General features: G+C 38.6%; 1 protein-coding gene across 2 annotated transcripts in view; it reads left to right on the plus strand.

Moving 5' to 3' along the window:
* Positions 1–20,731, plus strand: part of ADD3 (adducin 3) — a 91,797-nt gene that overhangs the window by 23,402 nt on the left and 47,664 nt on the right. For both annotated transcript variants that reach the window (XM_036385311.2, XM_054515558.1), the window contains exon 2: positions 9,583–9,628. The gene's annotated coding sequence lies outside the window, so the exon portion shown is untranslated. The remainder of the gene's footprint in view (positions 1–9,582; positions 9,629–20,731) is intronic.

A 20,731-nucleotide genomic window follows, 5' to 3' on the forward strand; every position in this document is an offset into this window, starting at 1 on the left:
TTGTTTCTGATAAGTAATTTGGCTGTGCTTCCCTAAAGCAGAGATAAGTTGCATCCTCACAGCACTCCAGCTACTTTTAATGACAAACCATGTTTATTTGCTCTGCTGGTCTTCTGAGTTTTGGAGATGAGGAGGAAAAAACTGGAAGGGCCAATGTTGAATCATTCTAGAAACTGGCATCTTTAAAAGAAAACAAGCAGAATGTGGTAGTGTTTGGGTGAGTTATTTCAGTAGTTATTTTTTCATGTGGGCATATTCATTGCATTTTTAATTCATTGTTACTTCTCTGCTGCGTATTTCTTGCTCTAATGAACTTACTGTGGCTGTGGTGTGCAGCCTACCATACATCTGTAGTTGAACTTCTACTCCTTGGTATTCCAGAAGAGCTGCTGAAGAGACAAGAAGTTACTTGACATGATCATTGAAAGTCATTATGCCACTGAAGGGTCACTTTGTTGAATTGAATTCAGAGGTTCAGCTTGAAAATAAACAATAGTAGGTAGTTCTCTTTAAGCAAACACCCCTCTAGAAATGTATTTTTCTTCCTAGTAAGTATTTTCTAATTTATGTTACATTGGCATTTTTCCCTTATACAGGTTTTAAATTCATTAAACTGAATTAATATTTGCAATTAGTCAGATGTTTGGGTCAGGCATCAAAAAGCATTGGGGCTCTTCAATTCCTGGTTTAAAAGCTGAATGTCAAGCATCACTCATTGCTTTCATCAGTTTTCTGGGTAACTAAGACACCAATCTGGCTTTCATTTAAACTTGATGCAGATTTCTGGTGAATGTCAACTGGAGCAGAGTAAATCTGCAAAATAGCTTTTAATGATAAGCTGTAGTTATAGACTACCTTTGATCAAAAGAGATAATGTGCCCTGAAAAATAGGGTTATAAAATACTAAAGGCAGACTAATACTGCAGCTCAGATAAAGTAAAAAATTGGTGGGGTTTAAGGACATATGGTTGAAAGTAAAACCAGTTTGAAGTAGTTTCTTGTCTTCTGCAGTTTGTGCTTTTTCTTCAAATTTCCTCAGCACACTGGATCAGCAGTGTTGGGAGAGGGGTCACAGCACAGATAGTTTGATGAAAATGCAATTTTAAAAAATTGCATGCTCCTCTTTCCTGGAGGAGCCAAGATGCAGCAGTCACTGCCAGAGGGAGGAATACCATTAAAATAGATACAAGTTCAAAAGTAAATGTTTGTCCATGTACCTCTTAAAATTTGTCTCTGATCTTAGTTTGGCAATAGTTCATTTTATTTGCAAAGCTGTCACTTTTACTGTCTAAATAAACACTTTGGTACAATTGCTTCTATCCTAATCCATCATTCATGAACTTTCATGCTGTTTGTAAGGGCTTTTGTGAAGAGAGGGTGAAAACTGAGGGGAAAAATAGTAATTTCTATTTTTAATTTTTTTTTTAAAGGCAGCACTAGGAAATTATAAGCGAAGAAGTTGTATGACATCAGTAGAGCTCATGAGGGAGATTGAGTGAGGTCCCTAGAGAGAACAGTAATTTTTTTGAAAAAATAAGAACTTAGAAGATAACGGTGGGGACAAGACAGAAAGTAAGGAGATTTTCTTCGTTCATGAGCAAGTTTGACTTTCTTCTTAGTAATGTAAATACAGTCCAGATGGCTGGAAAGTACAAGATGCTCCCAGGGGTTAGGGTGGAGGTTGGCTGAATTAAGCTTTGCAGAAGTCAAAAGTGAACGAGTGAGATACAGAGTTTAAAAAAATAAAACTGTAGTTGGTTTTGATCCTTTCTCAGGTTTAGGGGCTGAATTGACTGTTTCATGAGCATAATTAAATAAAAGAATATAAAGAGGCAATGTTTCTGTTCATAATGTCATTATAAAGTAGGATGAATACTGATGAGAACCTATTTTTCTTTCACCAGTGGAGTTGGTCAGTTTGTAAACAAATCATAACCTCAACTTCCAAATACAGCTTGTTCTAATAAATAAGGAGCTTGGTATTTCAGAGAGGAGGAAAAGTGTTTCAAGATCTTTATGTACATTATTAGCTTTGCAGCAATAATTTGGTGTCATGAATCCAGCTATGGCTTTATCCATAAGTTAATGCTGGAAGAAAATAATATCATACATCTGAAGTTTATGTTGTGAAATATCTTCTGATCATCTGTTGTCAGGCAAAGATTCCTTGTGGTGGTTTTGTCCTGCCTTGATGCAACTGGGCTAATTGCCCCACTAATCACCATTGGGAGCATGGGGAAAATCCTCTCCTGCCCCCTCAAACCTCAGCTGCAGGTCTTCACTTTTACTTCCACCATTCTCTTCCTGTTTGCAGGCACAGTAAGAGAGGAGTTTTGTCAGTCTCAGAAAGAGCTGCATAGTGCCAGTAACCTTGCTGGGAATGCTCAGAAGTAATCTTGCTGCAGTAGAGTGAGAGTAACACTTCAGCTGCAGAGCTGAAAGACAAAGCTCTATGGGAGTGCAGGTTAAGAGCTGCTGTGGATTTGATGGCTTGCAAAATAAAACCAAAATAGCATTAAAGGAAAAGGTGAGAATAGAAGGGAATCAGTGTCTGCTCTGGTGGTTGAAGCATCAATTTAGGAAGAACCCCTTCTTAGTAAAAACATCCTTAATGGACATTTTCAGGACTGACGCGACAAAGGCAGCTTGCAAAAAGAATTGCTGAGAAATTAAACGTAGAGTAAGAATGTGCTAGGTCTTGCTTTTACTTTATGGGAGAAAACATATGGAAAGAGTCCATATGAATCTTGCCTTGCTTTATACCCTTAGGCAGACCACTTCTGCTATACCAGTGTTATAAGTGTGACTATTTCAGTGTATTTTTTACACTCACACTAGTGAGAAGGGAGTCTCAAAATACCTGCACATACCTGAGCAAGTTGGGAAATTGGTCTTGTTTCCTTGTGTGGGAAATGGAACCCAACGGGGCAGAAGTCTTGCTCCATGAAGTGCCCATCCCTTTCTTGAAGCTTTGAGGCTGTGTTGGGTCTCTTGGACAGAGTAGGAGGTGGGTGGTCTGTGTACAGCACCAAGAAGTTGCTTCCAGTTGTGCATTTGAGGTGGTTGGCCAGCACAATGCGTCTGGGCAGTTCCCATTCCAGGAGTTCACAGGGCAGTGGAAGAGGAGGAATGGGCTGGTGGTGCTGAAAACAGAATGCAGAAGTAGCATGAGAGAAGGGACTTGCAGTGGGTGCAGGGTAGGATTTCTTACAACCATTAGTAGTCTTGGTGTTCTGGAAGGGGCATGCATTGCCAGGAGTGGGATCCTGCAAACCACAAGGAAGGAGTGATTGGAGCAGATGGTTTCTGGTGAGAAACCGAGAGCAGCTTTGGCAATGCCCATTGTACATTAGTAGGTGGGCTCGGAGGACAGAAGTGAGACTGCAGTAGAAGCTAATGGGTTGAAGTTGACACTGAGATTGGTAGAAAATGAGAGATTTTGTCTCGGGGAGAAGAAAGCAGGAAACCTGTGTTAACAAAAGGTGAGAAAGGAATCATGCTGGGCCTTCACATTTCCTTTTCTTTTTATAAAGAATGTAAGATATTTTTTCTTTCAGGAGAGACTTAAAATCTGAGAAATTTGAATACAAGAATATATGTGGAGTGAGACAAAAAAGAAGCAGAGAGGGGGGAAAAAACAGGTTCAGGGGCATTAAATAGCAGCTGAAAAATGCTAGGTGTCTTTTTCTTCACAATGGCCCAAACCTTGGATATGGCTTGAAAATTATTTTACCAGTGCTTTTTCGTAAGGAAGGCTAAGGGAGCACTGTCTGCCCCCTCTTGACAGGCTTTTTGGAGCTGCAGTTAGCACTTGTGTTTTGTCTGGTTTGACATAGCCATTACTGGAAGAGATGCAGTGTATTATAGTATATTAACACACACCTTCTCTCATGACAGTCTCAGCAGGGACCTCACCTCATTTGAAAGGGAGCAAGGGGAGCAGAAGTTACATAATGCAGGAATTACTTCCCTGAGGCCAGTTAGAAGGTCTATTGCAAAACTGTACCCAGCAGTCAGATAAGGCCATTCAGATGATTTCTGACAGTGTCATTTCCCATTGCTTAGGCTGTATTTATGTGAAAACTTGGTAGTGCAGTACTTAAAATACCCTACCTGAAACTAATTTTATTCTTGCTGAGAAACAGTCATTAAGATAGATACCAGACAGCAGCTCTATTCTTTACAACACCAAACTGTTGAGCACTGGGCCTTTGTTAGTGGGGTTTATCAGATGACAAAGGTAAAATTAAATAGCCAGTTACTATAAACAATAACCCATAAGGTAAGTGTGAATTAACACCTTCGTTTTCATATGTATTTATTTCAGCCAGAAGTCATAATTAAAGGTTTTCAGTTACTCTTCAATAGCTTTAATTTGTAATATTTTTCTAAAATCAGTCTCTGCTTCCTTATCAGCACCAAAGCTTCTAGTGATTGTAGTGCTAATTCAACTTGAGTATGAATGTTACATAAATTTTGCCTAGTAGTTTCTTGCCATTCTAAACATGCATCTTGGTGCAGTGACTGTAGGAAAAATTAAAAATGAACTGTGCATTTTAATGAAAACCAGCAAATAATTTCTTGCATCACTTGGTATTACTATGTTCTAATTATGGTGATCGTGGTGTGCTGTAAGTGCTGCCTTGCTTTATAGTCTGCAGAGGCTGGGTAGTTCTCTAGCAACACCAGAGAGATTAAATTGAAAAGTTTTTGGTGCATATTTTTTTCTTAGGATGTTGACAGCAATAAAAATAAAAGATAGTTTTTGAGTTCTCTTCTAAATCTCAGCACACTTTGATGTATCAGCTGAAGTGGGGTTTTGTTATCTAGTTAAGATAAAAACTGGAAAAATAAGTTTTGCTCTACTATTATAATTAAACCAAGCTGTTTCTTTGTATAATTTATGTTTAGAGCTTCAGAATCATCTAAACAGGAGGGGAGGTTTCACATGTTTGTAACTTCAGAAAAGTTGAATTCTGCAAGACCAGCAGTGTGCTGTGATGAACGGTCAGCTTTTGAGAGTTCAGTGGGCATCCCTTTGAAAGAAAACATCAAGAGATGCAGTAATTTAAATAAAGCCTAGCTTGAAAATTTTAGCTACTGGTTTAGCAACTCCTGGTAAATCGTTTTGTATGTGAAAATATTATGGGATGTAGTGGCTATTTTATCATTGATGATCTATGAAAGTGCATGTTTCATTTATGATGGTGACCTCTTCCTCTGTGGAGCCATTGGAACCAGTTTGTTGTCAAAGCCTTGTGGCCCTGTTTGGGACACTAAAGCCATATTCATTCTCCTTTCAGAAGAGCATGGAGGATTTTTCCTGTGTTCCCTCTTGAAAGGGGAATTCCAAAATTTGAAATCCTGGAAGAGTGGTTTCCTTGACTACAAGAATAATACTCTCTGCCATGGATTGTAAACATTTCCACACTAGCAAAGTCTTTTTATGTCTCTATCTGAAGTTAAGACATTTGTCTGTCTTTTCTACCATCCAAAATTCTTGACTTGTTTGGCAAACTAACTCCATAAAGCTTTGTCTTTCATTGGCTTTGTTTGTTTTGGTTTTTCCTTTTGAAAACAATTTGGTCTCTTTGTAGCACATTCCAGTTTTGTTCTCCTTTCATGACTTGTTCCTCTTGCTTTCCTTCAGCTTGAATTGAGAGAATTAACTGCAGTTGTAGCTCTGATTAAAATCTTGCCTTAATTGAGTTGCAAATTTGCAATGACATATTGGTCAGGGTGCTGATGTAGCACCTTTCCCATTCCTACTGCCTTCCTGAATTCTGACAATACTGTGTTTCAGTTGCCTATGTTCATTTATCCTATATTTCTCTCATCACAGCATGGAATTCAGCACAGAGTGTAAATTGCATTCTCTATGATAGTGACTTGTTAATTATCTGTCAGGAAAATTGGGTCTCTTTGTAAGTCCTGTCTTGCCTTTCCCTTGAGGTACTTGCTCCCTCTGATACTTGCTCTCCTTGTGCAGTTTCTGGTAGAATGTCAGTTCTGAGCACCATTTCTGTACAGGTACACAAACATTTCCAGCTTCCTTTGGAGGGATTCATGGTGTCAGTTGACATTGCTCAAATAATCCTAAATGAAGAAGGTGGTGAGGAAATTTATCCATTAGATTTACACGGATGTCTTCTAAGGTACAAAGTGTAGCATTGCTTTTCCTTTCACTAACACAGTTGAGTATCAGCCCATGTTTTTGTGCCTCACCTGCCTTTCTTTTTGTTAAGTTTTTCAGGTGCTGATTTATAGTAAAGATGTCTTGTGGCCCTGGTATGACAGTTCTGTATTCTATTATATAATCTGTTTTGTATGCTGAGTGCTGAGAATGGAAAAGATGGAAACATGGTTAGATTGTCAGTTGTTTCCAATGAAGAATCTCTGTTTGGTGGAACTGTTTGCATTCCTGTGGTCAGCAGTATAAGGAAATACCATGTTATGAAAAATTCCCAATTGTTTCCTTAAGGGCTCTTAGAGTTGCACAATCTTTTGATGGTTTTGTTTGTTAAAAAAAAAAGAGAAAGAACTTAGTTGCCAGCTCTTCAGTTTGGAACTCAAAATTCTCTTAAATATTTACTAGAGCTTTGCTTTTATACTCAAGGTTTGGATTCAAACCAGAAGTGTATTTTCCTAATGCACACTGATCAGCCATTATAATATGAGTGGCTGAGGAAGATTATAATTTCATTCCAGGGCATGTTTCTTTGGGATATCCCAACAGTTCCTGGACTATCCATCATTGTGATTACTCATAGTTTCTGGATACAGTTCTAAAACATTACTTCTCTAAGAGAGGCAGAGGTAGCTCTCAAGTAACCAAGTGGCTTTTGCACTTTAATTCTCAAGATAAATGGTATTTCTGACACAAAAATTCTTTTGTCCTACAGGCTGAAGCCCACATTTAGCATTTAATTTGTACTTGCATTTTCAATATCCTGTTAGGATTTGTGTAGTATGTCTGATTTCTGACATATGCAGTTATTCAAATGTATTGAAAATTTTTCCAAAGCTGTTCATGTTCAATATCTGTCTCACTGCTGTCATCTCTTAGTTAAAATCCATTTCTCCTCCCAATTTATTCATCCAAGAATGTATATTGCTGTTTTCCCTGATCTGAGAAGTGACTCTGACTTTATTGTTTAATGTGTGACTGTTACTCCTTCCCAGATTTTCTTTTTCCCATTCTTGATATGATCTGCATCCTTTGTTAGAGATTATATAATTTTATTTTGGGCATGGAGTCATATAACTGATGAACAAGAGCTGAGAATGTCACCTAAACAATGCAAAGTGCAGTGAAGACATTTCCTGACCAGTGCCTGTGTCAAAGTTTCTTGCTCATACTCCAGGAGTGGGTAGAACAGGATGAATGGGAAATTCCCTCTACTGGATTAAGCAGAGGGAATTAAGTCATAGCACTAAATGGCAGAGTAGTTTGATAATTGTCACATATTTTTGTTATTGTTTTAAAAATGAGAATTTTGAAGTGGGGAGGGACGAAAAGCTTGTCAAAGTGCATTGAGTGGTAATAGGGAGAAGGGATGTGAAGTAGAAGAAAAAGATTGTAACAAAGAGCTTGTGACAAAGGACAGGAAAAAAATTTGCTCAAGAGCATTTTATGTTTGCAGTGTCACAGTTTCTGGCTTTCTCCTACAGCACCTCCTTCTAGTGAGAGCTGTGCAGTGCCCAGAGGTGGGGACAGAGCTGAGCAAGCTGCCCATTGCTGTCCTGGGGCTGTGCTAGGCAGGAGCAGGGCTGTGCCATGCTAGGGAGACTGAGGGGTGTCCAACACCTCAGATAGGGGCACCTCTGTGTTCTGCAAACCAGTGCTACTAGACCTGAAGCTGGAAAATTGGAGAGACTGAAATTTTCCTGTCTGAGAGTGGTCTGTCAATGCCCTCTGGAAACAGTAGCTGCTAGCCTGGAAGAGAGTCTCTCCTTGCCTGTGACGGCTACGCTTAAAATAACATATCAGGAGCTTGCGTAAAAATAGTGTTCCCTTATCTCTAACAGTGTGAAGTAGATGAAAAATAAACTGTACTCATGCCAAGAATAAACAGTCACGTTAGAGTGTTTAAATTCCTGATGCTGTGGAGTACTCACGCTCTAGCATGGCATTTTGGTGCCAATGAATCTCTTCTTCTTTCCCAGTCACTGCCATTGCTTTGTGTACTCTGCCAGGGAGCAGTTGGCAGGACAGCAAAATGAGCAAATATGCCCAAGCCCCACAGAGAGCACCTAGGTAAAGAATTCTGTCCTCTAAATCTCCCCTAAATCTGTACTCCTGTCAGCTCTAAAAGTAGATTAAATAGTCTTGTGGCAGTTTACCTGTATTACACATATAAGTACATTGTTCATTTCTAAATGCAAACTTGCTGAGCAAGGCATTGACTTTATATAAGTAAATAATTCAGAGGAAATAGACAATTTGAGCAATAGCAAGATGCAATAACATCTTATTTTTACTTCTCTTGGAATTTGGTTTTTTGCTTTAGAGTATCTTGTAATTATAGTGTCTTCCAGTAATTTTGTGTAATTCTACGTGCATTATTTTTTTGCACATTGGTTTTTTTTGAAAGTCAGTTCTTTACTTCTGAAATTCATAGAGCACATTGAATAATCCAGATTTTAGTGCTGATGGGAAATGGGATAACGAGGCTGCTGAAGTGTTGAAACTGGTGAAGTATTTGTAGTGTGATATGCTGAGAAAACCTAAGCAGTAATGCTTGAGGAGAGAATGGGTGAAAGAGTCTGTTGCAACCTGATGAATTCAAATGGGGTAACAAGTTGGTGAGAGGTACCAGCCTTGCCTCATGGTAGGCTGAGCCCAGTGTTTTCACAATGCATAAAATGTCTAATTTGCAATGTACAGATCTTAGAAAATGTAGCATATGTTTTGTATGGATGCATGAAAGGAAGGAGCCTGGCCCCTGTCCCCCAGGAAATAACTGTTTTTTCTTGGTGGAGTGGCTGAGCGAAAAAGGAAGGTGCTAGAAATAATTCGTCGGGTTTGACTGAAGATAACTTGTGGTCAAAGCCTGTGAAGACAAAAGATGATAGAAGTAAACAATTGCTATTTTATTTACTCATTTTACAATAATGTTAGAAGATGAATGCAAGAGGAAAACCCATTCCTGTTTGGTGGAGGGAAAGGGGTCAGAGCAGGGCGGTTGTTTCCGTAGGAGCTCTGGGCACTGGTCAGTGCTCAAAGGGAGGTGTTGTGTTCCTGTGCTCTGCTCCTGCCCCACCTCAGCCACTGCCCTGGGGTTCAGCTTCCTCAGGGCTACCAGAGGAGTTATGGATTGTGGCTGTTATGCTCTGCTTTAAAAATGCAGCAGGTAGTCTGGATTTTGTGAGTTGTAACCTGAGATTTCCAGCTAGGCAGTCTTAAATGGGACTACTCTTTGAGATTTTGTTATATGCAAAATGCATTATGTGATAACAAACTAAAATTTCATTCAATGAAAATTGAAGGGGTTCAAGAAGATAAATATACAGTATACAGTATATTCCAGTTATGTTGGGAAACCTACTACAAGTCAGTCATGTCTTTTTTCTGTTTTACAGGTCAACTGTATTACTGGAGAGGAGGAGAGCTGTGGAAAAACTCAAGGTACCTAAAACATTTTACTGCCTGAATTCTTGCTGTATTCTAGTGTAACAATATTAAGGGGGAAGAGGGAACTGAATCAGTGAACTGCCACTTTTAAAATGGTTTTATTAAAAACCACAGACGAAAAACCTCATCACAATAATCTCATTAATGTTGTGCAAAGTACTTTTGTGGGATGAAGTTTTACCTTAGCTTTGGTGTGTGTACAAGAGTCTGAACAAAGCTGCATAATACTTGCTGTTAATATATAATAGAACTGCACAGACATAGGGGTAGTGAGGTGTTCTGCAAGTTCCAGCCCCAGTGAGGTGGATATTCCCTCTTTGTACAGTGGGGTACAGGCACCAGCTGATGATAAATATCATCAAAGATGAGCGAGTGTGGTGACTGCAGCTTTGACTTTCTTCAGGGCAGTTAGCAGGCTTAGCTAACAGCAGTTAACTGCTCCATGTACAGCTCTAAAGATGCAAAAGGAGTGGTGGGAAGATGGCAGAACCTGACAGCAGCCTGGATTTTACAAGCTGAACTGGGGATTCTTTTATACATTTTTCAGACACTTCTGTTAATGTCTTACAAGTGTCTCTGTGGTATAGATAACATGTGTTGTGGTCTTTATAATAATAGGCAGCAAACACTCTTACAGTGGAATATTTTAGGGATTTGAGTGCCTAATCTCTTATCTCAAGTATTTTTTGTCTAGCACTCTTTTATCTAGCTCCCCAGGTCTTTATTAAAATAAGACAGTGTTATAACTTGCATTTTCATGTCTGTTATGTAACTAAAAAGACTATATTAAAATAATCCTGTTGCTAGCACTTGGATAGGGTTCTTCAGAAAGATTTTTCTTAGTTGGAGAAAGTTTTTCTCCTTTCTTTGCTGTGAAGTATTATCTGTGAGATGCTACACGTACCTTGCAAATAGAACACTATGAGGCAGAAGCAAGGAAGAAGTCAAAATATTATCACTTCATCAAAATGGAAAGACAATGGCTTTTAGTAATAAAAGCTGATTTTATACTTCTGTACACTTCAAATTGAGAGGAGCTGAGCTGCCTTCTTCCACTGAGAGTGCATCAACTTGTTACTTGTGAGTAGTGATGTAGTGAACAGTGGTCCTTTCTGTCCTGTGGATGCTAAGTTTGTGTTGTTTGTAGCTGTGTAAGTTGCTTGTGCCACACATGCAAAAGCAGTTTGCTACAGATGAGAGTAGAGTTTATATGGAATTAATTTCTCAAATTTCTGCTATAAATACAGCTTTCAGAGATGAGTTACATGAAGTCTTTGTGATTGATGGAAAAAATAATGGACATTTTGTTTGAAGAATGCGAGAATGTAAAAGAAAGGGCAGCACAGCTCATGGTCCTGGTAAAAACAAAATGTGTCAGTTCTTGACATGCTGGTGGTAGTTAGGCTTACATTGCATGTGATACAAAACTACTCATGTCTGTTATTTAGACAGAATTGGAAATACAGGAGAGCAAAACCTGTCTGCTGTCCAAGAGCAAAACCAACAGTGTTGTTGTCACTGATGCCTTTTCGTTTGTCAATAATGCCTTTCATTTCAAGAAACTGGGTAATTTCTTGGTCCCTTCACTTTTGCTTTAAGATGATTCAGATCATTGGTTCCACCTTGAAACTGAGGTCTTCTGTGATGCTTGGGGTATTTAAAATACAAGATGTTTTCCCGGATCCTGGGAGAGTGCTAGACATGGAGCCCCAGTGTGGCTGCATTCCCTGCAGTGTTGGACTGGCTTCTCCTGCAGGCTCCTGGTAAGATGAGAAGCTGGCAAAAAGCATAAAAAGGAATTAATGTGTAGCTGGAAAAAAGATACAAGGGACTCTTAGACATTTTATCTGGCGTCTCCAGTGCTGAAGGAGAGGTTTCTATCTCTTTGCTCATTTTAGACAAGGGATTTTACTCTTGACGTTTTTTTGCCCCTCACTGTGCAGAACCTGTCAAATCCTTTTCCTGACACTTTCTCCCCCGTCAGTCCCTCAAAAAGACTTCAAAAGAGATTTTTCCCAATTGCAAAAGGAACCAGGCATGGCCTTTCTAACTCACCCTGCATTTGAAGCATTGATAAGTAACATGTGGCTGGCTCCAAACTGCTGACTTTCCCAGCCATTTAAAAAAACACAGAGTATGGTTTTAAAAGAAACTACAGGATTGTTCTCCCTTCTTTGCAATTGCCTTTGTGTAATGTGTCCCAAGAGGTTTGATTCTTTTCTGTCTGAAGCAGTGAGAATTCACTACTGTCTTTCTGATTAACACATATTGAAAAGAAATGTCAAATTTTTAAAACTTTTCCATATGGGAAGGGTTTCTTTATTCATAATCTGTGTCACGCTCTTTAAGTTGTAACTTTTTTTTTCTTTAATGCCGTTGGATCATCACTATTTGGAGGTACCCTAGCAGAAAGAAAAATATTATTTTTAGAACTTGATATTGAGTAAGAGGAGCCTGGAATAAAAATCTACTGTCTTGCATAATTGTTTAAACCTGCTATGGAGTTTGGCAAAGGTAGAGACTGACAGTTCTTTTCCATAAAATGTGGTTGGGCTTCATGTTTAAAGACAGGGTATGCCTGAGGACAGCCCTGATCCTTTTAATAAGAGTTAAGCTCGCTTGAAAGGCGAGGCTGAAGATGAAGAAGAATGTAACCTGGGGAGTTTGGAGCTTATTCAATAACTCCAATCTGATGCATCTCATTATAAAGATGGGAGAACATGGTAAAACAATGGCCTTTTTATTTCCTGCTCTAAGGAACAATCTAAAAGGAAACTGTACAAAAATACAGTAAGATGCATGACTAACAGGAATCTGTCTTCCAATCTATCACCTGAATTGATTTTTCTTTTAAAAATAACTATAAAACCCCAAGCCTCCCTGAAATACATATAGTGTAGCTGTATTACCCATAACCATTTCACTTGGTCAAATAAAATTCAACATTGTCTCTTAGCTGTTGGGAAAGCTGCACTCTCTCCATGGTTTGCGTGAGGAGAGCACGGATCTTGAGCTATTGAATTGTTCAAAGGGTTTGTTGGGGCTGTTTTTGAAAACATCTCCCAGAACTCTAAGATTCAGCAAGTTGGTAAAGTTGATATTTCTTTTTTAATGTCTCTCTCTGATATGAAGCATATTTCTAAGCTGCAGGTGGCATTACTCATTTAGACTGCTAACATCCCCTTACACATAGTACTGAGGAAGAGGTCAAGGTAAGGCAGAGCAGGACAGTTGCCAAAGTATTTTTGCATGTTACCAGTGTGGAGTTGACTACACCTTTTGTCTGTGCCCTACTGAAGTGTCAGCCTTTAGTGTCCCATTCCTGCCACCTGCACACACCCTGTTTTCCAGCTCTGCTGAAGGTCATGTTCCTAACTAGGCTGCTGCGGTGTTGATGGTTTTGAGCCCCTGGGCTTTCTAATCTTTGAAAGAGGCTAGATGTGTTTGTGGGACTATTTTAAGCATGCTCTTGAGTGCTTTCCTCCCACCCTGCCCAGCATCTTTCAACATTCCCTCTCCATTCTCCAAACAGCCCTCACCCTTCCAGCCCATCAGGGAGGAACTGGGATGAGCATTGGCTCAAAAATCCCTTTAGGCATGATGCTTCCTAGGGTCAAGCAAGGGAAAGTGTTTACTCCTGAATATATTCATGCAAATATGGAAAGATTGTGTTCTCCATCTTCTGTCTCAGCTACCAGCCCTGATGGAATCATCCCAAAAGCCTGGGGTCCTCTGGTTAAATGTAAATTTATTGTCCCCTCTGAGCCCCATTGTGAGTGAACTTCCTGATTTTGGTCCATTTTTTAATTGGTGCTGTTAAAGAGCCCAGATGTGGCTCTTCAAATGTCAGTGACTGTAGATAATCCTGTCTGCATGAATGATGAAACAGAATATGTGACACAAGTATATTTCTGCCTTAAATGCCTGTTTCCAGTAAAAAGAAGTTGTCTTGCAGTCTGATAACAAAGACAAAATTAAACACGGATTTGGGCTTATGCACATTTCATACAATTATGTAATCTGACGCTTTTTTCTCTAGAGAATAAATTTAAAGATTTTTTTATTCCTAGTATGAGAAGTTTCAATGCATAGAAGTCTGAGTCTTTGCTTTTATTTCATCAAATGTTTGTAGTTGCAGACAGTAATATTTGTTCATGCTGTGTCTGCAATCTGTTTTTCTTGTTCAGATTGAAAGGTAACCACATTAATTGTGAAGAGGATTTGCATTTAAAGTCCTGCATTGGTTGGACTTCTCTTTCCTGTTGAGATGAAGAAATTCTCTGGAACTCAGTTCCTGTTTACTTGGCTGTCTCAGCCTTGTCCTGTATGGATGTGACAATGGTGTTTTATCTCCTCCACTTCTCCAGCTTTCCCTGCTGGTGGTAGTGCTCATGCTGAACTGAGCTGTTCACTGTGACCAGTTCACCAAAGCACTGGAGCTCTGCCCAGATACTCAAAACAAATGAAATAAAATGTGGGATATATATTGTGCAAGTTAAAGTAATCAAAGAGAATTAAAAAAAAAAACAAAGATAAAAGGGGATCCTGTTCAACATTTCTATAGTTGTTGCCTTTCTTCTTAAAAAACACTTGCTTTGTGTGTAGCTCCTGTTGCTTTTAGTACATATGTGAAAGAGCTGTGGGGTTGTTGGTTGTGTCTTTAATCATTATTTTAAAAACACAATAATTTTCAGCATAGATTGTTGTTACAAAATAGAACCTGGTTCTCTGTAATGTCAGCACCAAGTGATGATTGTCTTGTCTCAAAAAAGCCAAACATTAAGTTTCTCTGGCATGAACAGACTAAATTTGAGCACTTGTCCTGCTTCTCTCGCTGTGATGAAAAGCTGGAGTAGCTTAGAAGTTGAGGATGAGGAAGATTAATAAGTAAAAAAGGAAAACATCACCCTAGGATATTTTCAGAATTGCTGCTACTAGGATGATGCATAGCTGTAAGGAAGCCTTATCCAAATTCCTACAACCTTTTAAATGTGAAGAGGGTGCTTGAAGCAAATATCCCACTTCCTCCTCAGGCATGCTGCTAATCCCTGAGTTTGTACAGAATTTCTGTAGCTGTTACAGAACTTCTGCTGAGGATTTAGGAAAAAGACATCCAGGCCTTCCAAGACAGCACAGCTTTCGAAGGCTTTATTTCACTTTTGTTAAAATACTGAATTGTTGGTTTTGCCTTTTTCCCCCCCCCCCTTTTGTCTTTTGCTTTTTGTTCCTCTTGAGTGCCTGGAACATGTTGAAGAGTGTTGGATTGCTCTTTGCCATTTTCCCTTTCCAAGGTCCCTTTCATGGAAACAGTTTGCTTGGCAGCAGATAAGTGTCTGTATCTCATTCCCAGTCAAATTCCTCAGTCCATGTGATAAAGAGTTTCATGGGAGGAGGAAGAGGAGAGCATTCATATGAAGTCTCTGCAGCAGGGGGCAGAGGAGCTTGGTGGGCACCTCCAGATGGAATTTTGGGGAGGTGCTAGGCATGGGAGAGAAGCATTGGAGCTCTGGGGTTCACCACACAAAAACATTTCCAGCTGACACAAGAAGGCTGTTAAAAGTTAGTAATACAGATTGTTTTATCACATCCTGTTAATTATAAATTAATGAAGAACAGCTCTGCAAAGAGGAGCTGATGTAACTCTTCAGTTGCTTGTGACATGGTGATCAGATTTTCAGCTCTTTCTCTATGATGATGGAAGTAAAGCTGGAAATGCTATTCAAAGTTGCTGACTGGTATATTTTAAGCGATCAGGCTTATAACTGCAAGAGAATAGATCTACCTTAAAATTAAATATTTTTTCCAAAAGATGAACTCATTCTATCTTGCTACCATTATAGCTATTAATGAAATGGCTTTAATTGTGTCTCTCCACATCTACCACATTGTACTTAATTTTTTTAATTGCTCCTTGGCGTAAGAATAAATCTGTTCCTGATGACTTAAAACTGCTGAATCTTTGTAAAACATAAAAAACCCAAATGTGCCTTGATGGTATTAGCTCACCATTGTGTGTTTACTGTGAAGATTGTTGGATTTTTCAGGTCTGGCTTTATTAATCAGCTGTGTAGAGTGAATGAGGAATATGTCTTTTAAAACTGGATTTTTTTTCTAAAGTAGTTATAAACCTTGAAACTCTCCCACTCAGTACCAATTTAACTTCAGCAGCAGCCTGTGGGTTTGTGATTTTTTTCCCCCCCTTCACTTACTGAGCTGTATTCAGAGATCATAACATCCTCAGCAAATGTTGATATTTAGAAAGTCAGTTTTTTCTTCCCCTCTGCTGAAGCTGGATTTGTATAACTTCTTGACAGTTCAGTTGTAGTAACATGAAGGTTTTCTCTGTCTGCTAATGACCAATGACTCTTCATGGAGAAGAGTTTGTTAAATGTGGAAGTAAGTTTAAGGCTTGTTTTTCCTGTGTGTCATGTTAAAACAAACTCAGTCAAGTTCTTTGTAGCTGATGCTCCCTTAATTCTGCTCCTCCTGCAGAGCTTCGGCTGCTACTGAGACTTGCCAACACTCAAGTCTCTGCTGGTTATCAGTGTGGAGTGCTAGGAACTGTGATTTGTGGTGTGTCATCCTAGGCTGAGGGGAGTCTTGGTTGAAGGAGAATGGGGTAAAAAAAATCACTAACAAAACATGAAAGTCTGATTCCTTTATGCTCCACATTCAGGAACAGTTACTGCTATTGCCATGTCTACACCTTAACATAGAAATAAGGAGGGTTTCATGTCAAGAAGTTCAGTTTGAAGGTGATCTATACCATTAACTGGAGAAACCTATAATTATCTTAATTCTAAATTCAATTTAATCACATTTTTTGGACTAACAGTAGTGCAGCTACACAAATTGGTGAGTGAATTGCTAAATGAAATGTGTTTATTCTCCATGGAAATGGAGTACTTACACTTCACATAGGCTGTTACTTTAGATTGGGTTAATTCTTTTAATAAACTAAAGCACTCAATCTCTCAAATATTGCAATTAAACCACGATAAAACAAACCCATCTGCATTCTGTTTGCAGTGTTTGAGTATGTGTTTCTTAAAAAAAGTTTTGAAACCTTGTAACCTACAGTACCGATAATGGTTATACTACTTTGAACATCACCTTGATGTTTGGGGCAGCAACCTGCTACCATGAAAGTATGGAAGGAAGCAATTTTGTGTTTCCAAATCTTGTGGATACAAGTCTCAAGGTTGTTGAAGGCAGTGACTTCAGAAGGCATCAGTGTTGCTCTCAGAACATTTGTGTCTGGAATAGCAAAGCTGTTCTTCCCTGGCTCCCAGGATTGTGGTTGTCTGATTCAAGTTCAGTGGTCTGAGCAGTGCAATTTCCTTGCCAGCCTCCTACCTTGGCTAGTCATAAAAATGAAAATGCTTGTTATAAGAAGTTAAAGCCTGCAGGTAGTAAAGTGGCTTTTAAAGGAATGAATTAGAAGTTGGAAAAAAATATACCCATCTACTGAAGACTTCAAGCTTTTTGTTGTTGCTACTTTTTTATTTTTAAGAGGCAAGGAGGGGTTTATAGCAGGGTTTAGGAATCTCTTAGCAACAAGGAACCATCTTTCAAAAGTTGAAGTTTTTGCTGAAGAAAATAGAAGGGGGAAAAAAACTCTCTCACAAATTAAATTTTAAAGTATAATAAGTCTGCCAAAAGATATTCTGAGAAACAATTTGCTAAAGATACCAGAACCAGCAATAAATCCTTTAAATTGAATCATTTCAAGTACATCAGGAATGAACATCCTGCCAGACAGACTGGAGAGCTGATAGATGACTGAATATAGAAGAAATACATGGTGAACATAGGGCACAGTAAAAAAGCTAAATGGTTTTTATCCAAGATTTTTTCCTGAGAGACTTTAGGGCAGAAACTTCACTTTGTAGGTCATATTTTGAGAATTAGTCTCAAATTGAAATGTTGGTTAATAAGATTTTTAGAATATAGAAAAAAAAAGTGGCAAATTGCCAGGAGCAGATAGCATTTACCCAAGAGAGCTTACGGTAACCACCAGTGACAACATTGATCTGGCAACTGTGATCTGTTGCTTAAAATGGCTGTGAGATCAGAGCAGGAAGATAGACAAACACAATTTCAATGTATTAAAAGCATTCCAGGAATAGCCAGGGCACCACAGAGCTGCAGGTCTGTACAGGCAAGGCGGTGTGTTTCATTAGGAACAAAGACCACAAAATTGGTAAACACGTGGCAGATGCGTGGGCAAAAACTTATCTCAGGATTTGAGGGAAGTGCTCATGTGCATTTCAGATAGGTGGCCTTTAACCTTAGGGTGGGACATTCAGTTATTTAGGTCTTGTTTTCCTCCTCTTCAGCCTGTAGAGTTGAACTTGCTGGTGTGAAATGCAAAAAAAAACCCAAATCATCTGTAATCGTGTAACTTTTTGAAAAATGTACTTACTTAACAGCCAGGAACAGAATACTATACCACAATGTAACTTTGTGATAAATTAGATGGACCCCAATAAGTAACTGGATTATAGGAAACATTGGGCTGAAATTAACTGTGTTGCCTCAAGAACACTTAATGACACATATGTAATAAAAATCTTTGACTGCCCGTGTACGTTAATTTAGATGTGAATGTTTGTTTAATTTTGGTCAGGTTCTGACCACAAGATGTAGGTGAAGCTTACTTTGTGGTATGTGTGGCATTGTCAGTCAACAGACTCCTATGAAATCTGCCAAGTCTGAATTTTCTCCTGTCTTTGTATGTCATTGGCACACATCATACTGAATGTTCGTGACTCTTTCTTACATTACTGATAACACAAATTTCTTGGTAAGAAGATACAAAATAAATAAGGTAAAGTGTCAAATTGGCATCATATCAGGCTTTAGGAAGAAAATATAGTTTGGACTAAAAGCAGCTTCAAGCTTTTTCACAGTTAGAGCCATTTTAAGGTACTTAATGATGGTGAAATAGCTTTAAAGTGAAACAGATTTACTAGAGCAGCTGAAAGGCCCTCTCCAACATCTGTCAGCTTTATACCAGTTTTGTACCAAAGAATTACAAAATGGCCAAAGGTTACCAGAAAGATAAGGTTACTTCCATGGAACTATTTTCTTTCACCAAATCTCTCCCTTAGGCTTTGGGAGTATACACTGTAGATAAAATTATGCTATTCTCTTTCAAGCATAAAGCATGAAGTTTGCACCATTGCTATTTTGCACATTGTGTCATATGGAAGAAAGCATATGTTTGTAGGTGAGTACTGATAAGCTTGTATGATTTAGAAAAGTATTCAAAAATCCTCTCATCTTCACCATAACTTGGTGATGTGTGTTTGTCATGCATCATGCCAATTCAACCCTGGCTCATCTAACTGTCATGTAAGGAGGAGAGCATAAATCAGCTTTTAGAAAATACATTTCAGTGCAGTGCATTCAATACATTTCACTGCAATAAACTCTTTATTGCCATGAATACTGCAAGGTGCTTGTAGTGGGCTGATGGATATGAGGGGTTTGTTGTTGCCTTACTCCACTTTCAGCATGAACCATTAAAGGATTTCTACTATAAAGGAGTGCTTTGTTTCTTTACATGTCATGCTAACACTGAGATGTAGCAGCTCTAGTTCCACATTGATGTCAAGTGTTAGTTGTGCAGTGCATTTGCTAACTTTTTGGCTCATTTTTCTTTCTTGACAGCAACAGCAAAATACAGAAGACAGTCTTTGAGATGTACATTAGCTTCAAGCACTTACTGAGAATGGGAGAGAAAGCTTTGTCATTACTTTAAAAATCATTTATGGAACTTGTTAAACACTATTTCCTATTAAGCTTGTTTGCCTTATAGTAGTCTCCATGGATGAACGTTTTTGTAATCAAATAAATTTGTATTTTGATTGCAAACCAAATAAAACATATCTGCTACCTTTCCTTTGTTCCTCCTTCCTTCACTTTTCCTCCTGTTCTATTCCCTACATGTTGCGATTTTGGTTTTTTTATATTTTTTGAGGAATTGGTCATATATTTTTACTTAATTATTGTTATGTTGGCAGCTCTTGCACTTGGTATTCTGAAACCTTGTTTGTGCCTGGTGACAGTTTCTCACAGCATATTTTAGTCTACACTCACACTGTTGCCAGATCTTAGGATGTGCTTGGCACTGAGGTTCTCATTTTATACTGTGTTGTATCTCACTGCTGAGAATTAGTCTGTAATATGTGGTGTTGACTTGGGCAATGTAAAAAAAGACCTCTGATTGTGAGATGAATAGAAAAGTGTATTACCCGTTGTGCACGTGAATTGCAAGAATTTAATTAATTGGTTTTATATCTGCCACTTGGATTTTTTTCCCCTGGGCTAATAAAATAGGTAAATGACCTCTTTTCACATGTTCATTCTGTCTTGCCTGTAGCTTGTCAGTGTTTCAGAGCAGCACGTGCCTTGCATAACTCGAGATCTCTGCAGTATCAGTGCCTGCTTGTGGATTGTGTGCCTCTGTTGGAACAACTCTAAGTCTGTGGCACAGCCAATGAAGTCTAGATAATTACTCACTTCATGCCAGAGAGAGCTTAGTTAGACAGTGAATTCAAGTGCTGTGTAATTATCTGAAGTTAGGCAGAAAGAATTGCACTCTAGGACCTAATGGTTTCACAAACACAAATGCTGAACATGAAGATGTTAAATTTCAGTACTCAGTAGATAATATAGATGATAAATGAAAACTGTTACTTTAGGACTTAGGAATTTTTCTTTCAAACTGGAACTTTTAGACATTGAGCAACTTTGTTCCTGATTCACATCTCGGAGAGAGAAGAACTTAAGTCATCCCAAGTGACTCACAAATTATTTAACTGTGAAGTATGAACTTCTCCTGCAAGTTCAGATGGTGCTATTTATCCTTAACTATTATGTGATGTAAGCATTTCTAGGCACAATCAAACAACTTCCACATTTCAATAATTATTCCAGCAAATGTGATATGTGTTCATATTCAGTATAAGTAAAACAATTTATGTATTTCAGCTGGATGTGAAAATTAGGGACTTTCAAACCCCTTTTCCATTCTTTTGGTGTGAAGTTTTTTGCTGTGTATCAAATCTGAGAGGTGTGCACAGCTAAACT

This window comes from Molothrus ater, chromosome 8 (genome assembly GCF_012460135.2).
Source record: "Molothrus ater isolate BHLD 08-10-18 breed brown headed cowbird chromosome 8, BPBGC_Mater_1.1, whole genome shotgun sequence".
In the NCBI taxonomy this organism is placed as follows: domain Eukaryota; kingdom Metazoa; phylum Chordata; class Aves; order Passeriformes; family Icteridae; genus Molothrus; species Molothrus ater.